Source organism: Bactrocera tryoni, chromosome 2 (assembly GCF_016617805.1).
Source record: "Bactrocera tryoni isolate S06 chromosome 2, CSIRO_BtryS06_freeze2, whole genome shotgun sequence".
NCBI classification, from domain to species: domain Eukaryota; kingdom Metazoa; phylum Arthropoda; class Insecta; order Diptera; family Tephritidae; genus Bactrocera; species Bactrocera tryoni.
The window spans coordinates 54570304-54577600 of NC_052500.1; positions in this window are offsets into that span (position 1 = coordinate 54570304).

Consider the following 7297-nt stretch of genomic DNA (forward strand, 5'->3'; position numbering starts at 1 on the left):
GGCCATCATGGCGGTAGGACATTACCTTGTCGCTCCTTACAGTCCTCAAATTATTTCCATCGATTAGCATTACATTACGACAACAATAAACCATTTCCACCAATTTTTTTATGAAATAACAAATAAATTATTGATTGGCAAAACCTAATTTCATGAGAGTCAATAACTGCCAAAATGCAATTGATTTTTGAGATTAAGAATTAGAGGACCCTGCTCAAGGAAGCGAGTTTTTGGAACATATGTATGTATATCCAAACATGTAAGTGAATTATGTAACCGTCATCGTTCCCTACCAAACTAAGTTAGCACATAACTCTAAACTTACAGCTGGCTTATGCAACTTCAGCTTTCTACAACTATTGATTACGTCACAACATACGAGTATGGAATACAAAAGCTTTATGACGTTGGCTGGAGCTCCAGTGGTGATAGCAATAACTCAGTTGTTTTCCTAGCGTATGCAAGCCAACAGTGACGCATTGCATCCGACGTGCGTTTCCTTCAATTCAAGACCATCTGTTGGGTCAACTCGAACGTTATCGTTGTTGTTAACAACACTCACACAAATAATTGACTTCGACGCTGCAAAAACTTCCGAAGCATAACTCGGTTGCATGTGGAATTCTGTTGCTATTCTGGGTGGTATGCAAATGTTGTTGATGCATACAGCACTCCACTGACATTAACTACTAACATTCTTTGTTTCGGCGTGCCTTTCTGGTTGCTGGGGTCACATTTATTTGGCAAAACAAGTTATCTCGTTCTTTTCTGCTATTCGCTTTCTCATTGCTTCAGTTCCAGTAGTTGGTTTTCGTGGATTTCGAAACTGACATCATATTTTATTACGTTGTAGTCGAGGATTTCATGCACTCGTCTCATATTAAGATTGAACTTTTCCTCAACACTATAGCAATTCCGCGATTTTTAATGCAGCACGTTCTGTTTGGTCTGTTATAAATATTTGTGCGTCGGGCACCCATCATCCAAAAAAGTAGCTGCAATGCCTGGCGATGCGATTTTCTGTTGTGATATTATAAATGATTTGCCGGTTGCACATAATGTGCCCAAAAAACCTTGTTCATTAACAACAATACATATGTATGTAAATAAAAATTACTGCACTCTGGAAGTAGCTAAGTGATGCTATTAAGTTTTTTGAAGCAAAAACATATTCAAATGATTTTTTCATGAATATTGAAGCTATTTTCTCTAAGTCTCTTCTCTGGTTCTAAGCTACCACCGAATACATTTTCAGCAAAATCGTTTTAGCCGTTCTTGAATTATAAATACATACATATATTGTCAAATCGACTGTTATTTTGCAAAAATAAGTCCTCCGATGATTTTTGATGAATTCACGCACAGTTTTGATGGAATTTCCGGTGATCACGGATTTTGATTGGCCCACATGGTGATCGTCATTTTTGTCCTCACGACCACTTTGAAATTGCTGAAACCATTCGTGCACTCTGCTACGAGATAGGCAATCATCATGTCAAGAATCGATTCTTAATCGACTTCGACTACTGAAGATCGATTCCGAAAAATCGATTATTTTACGAGAAAGCTCTATTTTCGAGTAGAATCGGAATCGAGTTTACCATCCCTACTGGCAGCCATCGCGTGCACATATGTATAATAACCTCCGTACAATAACCACCACAAAAAAAATGATTTTTTCCATGTAATTTATGTATATGGAAAACAGAAAATTTGAAATAGGCACCTCTTAATATTAATATTAAGAGCTCATCTTTTGAGTGACTTTCTTTTTCACATTTTCGAAAGGTTTTAGCCTGTTTTTCAGTTGAAAAAAAAAGGTTGCCTCAGAATGACACACCCTAATATATAGGTAAAAATTACCATTGGACTTTGTATTAAATTGGGAGTTGCCCATAGCTCGCCACAAATATTGTTGATTTCCACTGTATTCATATGAAATTTTCAACAAATTTTAATACATGTTATTTGCTCAGCTGAGCCAGGCCAGTGTAACATGCAAAACTAGCAGTAACCCCTTGTGGCAACTATCAAAACTACCGTTGTCACATTGCACTAGCTCAGTAAATAGGAAATTCTTCACAAAACCATACATTCATATTCAGTTTGGTCAAAAAGTATTTTGAGGTTTCCTGCAAAAAAATTGTATTTGCGAGTTTCGGACAACCTTTAGCATTTTTGGCGCGTTTGACGAAAAATAAAAAAATTTTGTCGGTAAGTGTTGCTTGACATTTCACACTGCAACAAAGATATATGACTCCTTATGTGGTTTACAATTTTGTCGTTGACATATGCTAGGTTTTTTTTCCATTTAATAGATGCAAATATGTAATATCTAACTATAATTGTTATGAAACTATAAGAACTAGGACCGAAGGTAGTTCAGATAAGTGTCAGTTTATCCGACTGAGTTAAATAAAAAATAAGTAAGGAAGGGCTAAGTTCGGGTGTCACCGAACATTTTATACTCTCGCATGATAAAGTGATAATCGAGATTTCATTATCCGTCATTTACATATTTTTCAAATACCGTATTTGTGTAAAGTTTTATTCCGCTATCATCATTGGTTCCTAATGTATATATTATACAGAGAAGGCATCAGATGGAATTCAAAATAGCGTTATATTGGAAGAAGGCGTGGTTGTGAACCGATTTCACCCATATATCGTACATGTGTACTTACAAACAACCGTCATGTGAACAAAACTATAATACTCTCCTTAGCAACTTTGTTGCGAGAGTATAAAAACTGAGGGACTAGTTCGTATATATATAGAGACAGACAGACAGACAGACAGACGGACATGGCTAAATCGACTCAGCTCAACATACTGACCATTTATGTGTATACTTTATAGGGTCTCCGACGCTTCCTTCTGGGTGTTACAAACTTCGTGACAAACTTAATATACCTTGTTCAGGGTATAAAAATCTGATAAAGCATAACAAAGTTGGTATATGTACCTACATATAGTATATCGCCACACCTGCAAACAAAGTGGGTGCGACCGTATCAAAAGTAATGTAGACCCAAGAGAATCACGCCGTGTATATAAATGCAAACACAAGTGCAAACATAGCTTCCTAAATATTTAACTATAGCAAAAGTGTGCATTTGTATTTATAAGTATCATAGCATGTTTCGTATACGCCATGGCCGCTAAAAGTCATGGTATTGGGAATTCACCTAACGTTTCTTTTCACCGTTTGGTTGACTATACGTCGCATATACAGCTTTACATACTTTTGCTTTACTTTATATCCATTTCATCAAGCTTTTATTTATATTTCTACTATGACTTTTGATTTATGTTTGCCGTTCGGGTGTTTGGTTGTGGCTGCTACGTCAACCATATGAGTTCTGAGTTTGTCACAACAAAAATTTACATTAACAACTTACAATTTTGATGTATGTATGTATATGAAATCAGACATTTGATCCAGGATTAGTAGCAGTTTTTTGTGACATAATACATTAACATTTCGTGTGAATTTTAACATAAAGTAACCCGGAGAAAAGGATCACGAAAAGTTGAAGTGGTTGCAGTCTTCCATTTTTGGATTGCAATGTATGAATATCAGAAAAATGTTATGCAAAGGATTTGGTTGGAATCGGTCCAGCAGGTGCCAAGTTAAGTGATTTCACCAAAAAAGTGGGCGGTGCCACGCCCATCCTTCAAATTTGGCTTCCATTCATCCTGGTCATAAAATTTAATGTCTCTGAAGCATTCAGTTAATGACTTGTCACATCCCAAGGGGGATGTGTTCACAAAATAAATAAAAAACACATTTTGTAGGTATATGTGTCTGAAAAACTATCAAGGATCACGAGCAGCAAGCGATTTAAAACAGTAGACTCGAGCACAAAGTGATGGAGCGCAACGACTCAAACGGGTAAATAAAGCCAATTACATCCGCGAAGCTGCATTGGATGCTGTTATCAAGCATCACAAACGCCGCATTGAATACCCGGAAACTTGTGACATTTTTACGAATGGAACTGAATGTTGATTTCGAAGTTGAAGCCAAATGAACACTTTGAGTGACCTTTTGCTCATTGTTTGCCTCTTCTAATACGATCGAACGCGACTGGTGGATCTTGGGTGGTTGGATGGTGCCGACTTGGACGGGTCAGTTAGGCGCAGCTGGATTAAACTGCAGGCACTGATTGTTATAACAGTAGTCTTCTGAAAGTGAAGGAATAAATAATTACGAAATTGAAATAAAAGTATCAGTGTTCACCGCTTAACGAGGGAGCGACACAAAGCCATGATAAATGAAAATATAATAAATAGTAATTGAAGCTTATGCTGTTGGAAAATCTGACTTACGTCCACTTCAATTATGTGCATCTGTTTTTGCACTTATAGGCTTACTGATTTTTATTAGTAACCAATTTGCCCAATTACCGAAAAGGCAGGGTGCATTCAGTTTAAAGTTATTTAAAACTAACCCAGAATTGGCCCCGGGATGTATAAAATATTCTAATGCTATAAAACTATCTTTCTTCTCTTACATAACTATAGTACAATTTCCTTTTTTCTTAAAAGAAGATTTATTCAATGTCCTCAAATTCTTTCGAAGTCTAAGTCCAACAGGAGAGCTGATTTAACAATGTTAACTCAAAACTTTAAGTTTAACATATGTTACACTGACAATATTATCTCTTTATCGAAAATAATGACAGAATAATAAGAATAAATAAATAGTAGGTCTTACCCCTACATTCGCCAACTTCTCACAATACTAACATAATATTGTATAAGCCCTAGATACTTCCTTTTCTGAAAACAATAGTCAACTCAAAATTCAAAAATCATGTTATTTTATAGAAGAACTTAATAGATTATATTCGTTGGATTATATTGGATTTTTTCGACCGCTTTCTTTACATTATTTGATAATACCTAGATTTGAATCTTGGTTAAGGGTGTGGGATGTCCACAATAATACTTGATTTATTAAAATGTAAAATACTGATACAATGTGATAAAAGATAAAAATGGTAGGACGTGCTTGCAGCCGTGATGATGCGCGAAGAAAAAGAAAGGATGGTAGTACGTCAAGTTGACAGCTGGTCGAGGTTACGCGTTTTTCCGAGGAAACCTATGTAACACCTTAATGGTTATAATATATTACTGCGTGTGTTGTGAGCCACTTCGGTATCAGTAAAAATAGGAACAAGACAATAAGTAGAGAGAATCTGCTCTTGCGAACTAAGAACATTGGTAATAGTTAGTTCCAATTGGGTGTTATGACTGCTGATTAAATTGCGGTATCATGTATTTCAAGAAAAGCTAAAGCCGGGTTATTGATTATCCACTCTAAAAATATTTAACTTTGACGTTGATTATGTAAATTGATATACATATCTTAGATGAAATATTAGGGAAGTTCAACGAAATCAAAATCTTAACTTTAATTATTCAATTTTAGTTAATCTGGTCTCAGCAAATCTTTCATCAGAGTATCGCTGTTCTGCAAAAGTAACTGCAAGCCCAAAGTAAGCATTAGCGTTCGTAAAACTCGTTCTAAAGTCATGTCGTACTAATTCAAACTGAACTATAGATGATGACATTATTGGACTCTAAGAAAAAACTGTAATGACGGAATGTAGTCATGAAGGTGAGTAGGTATTATGGATATCAAAAGTGTAAAAATATATTGCTATAATTATACTTCAATATGCGTTGACGAGTTTTCAATCGATTAAACTAAAAAAAGATTGAAGTATCAATTCTGGTTAATTGATGTCGAAAGAGGGTATTTTTTTTTCAACAATGTTTTTTCAATGCAGATAAATCCTTCATCGTAAAAAGACCATCAACATAAAGATTTATGAAATTGTTGAAAAAATCATTATGGCTTCGTTCCTCAACCTCAAAAGGTATTCTGCATTTAAAGCAGAGTGGACACACATCTCACAAAATAATTTTTCTCTGAGCTGGCACTTATCCAAACAATTGCACGATAGTCTGCATCTTAAATTTGATAGCTGCGGCACAATCAGTAGGGTTGCATTACAAAATTTAGACGCATGAAGATTGCGAAACATAATAATGTCAGATCCAACTTTGAGACGTAAAAAATACGACGGCATACCAAGCCTCTCCAAAGAATTTAGAAATTTCACCGAAAAATTCACGGCTTCGTATTTTTGGCAGCTAAAATTGCGCGTACTCTCAAGCTATAGTAGTTACGATAATTTGGCCAAGGTTGGCAAAAACATTCGTGATGCACTCAATTTTTCGAAACTCGAATTTAAAAACCATCTTTGAATTTCAGCAGACATTTAAAACAAAGAATTGGCTAAATTGGTCCAGGCGTTAGTAACACATTTTGCGACTCCTTTTTATATATAAGAAGATACATCTTTAGCTAAAAATTTACACAAACCGAAAAAAATTATTATTCGTCAGAGCATTTCCATTTAAATTTAAATTGAAGAATTTGCAAATGCTGTCACTTCTCTTTCATTTTCATTGTTTTGCGGCAAGCAAATAAAAATTCTTTACTTCCCTTCGCAAGCTTTATTTGGACCTTTGTTTTCTATTTTTCTTTTTCTATTGTTTTCGTTTTTGTTGTATGCACAATTAATTAAGCCTCTCTTGGCCAATTATATGGCAAACAACCATGTCATCAACCATACAGCCATTTAATTATACCCTTCCCCAAGGATAGCAGTCCACATAAAAAAAACATTACCAAGAATAATACCGTCCTTTGTGCAGTCCGCATAAAATATGATGTCCCAACGAGATAAGTTGGGTGAAGAACTACAAATAACAAAAACATAAAGTTATAAAAAATTAGAGTCCTGGAATATGAACACATTCGCACACCTCGATGCAGGGAAACAGAAAATAAAATAATACTTGAAACAAAAGATATGAAAGCTCGTAAAGAATAACAATAAAAGTCGCAATGAGCAACTTCAACATGCCCTTTGTGACGTTACAAAGAGTATGGAAACAGTAACCTATTTGCGTATATTTATTTAGAATAGGCGGAAAATATAAACATCAGTTTCAAGGGACAACATAAACAGCAAGAAAGGGCTAAGTTCAAACATTTTATACCATTGCAACTCGGGAGAATCAAAACCCCGGATATTCATTCAGGTGCTGACAAATCCTTATAAGTTGCGGAAGAATGAAATATCTATTATTTGATGAAGTCTTATATATGTAATGATCACGTTTGGTATCTTCTTGACATATATAAAAACCATTAACTTACGCTTAGTATTATAGCTATATTTCAGTTAGCGTTAGCTAAAATTATATTCAAAACACC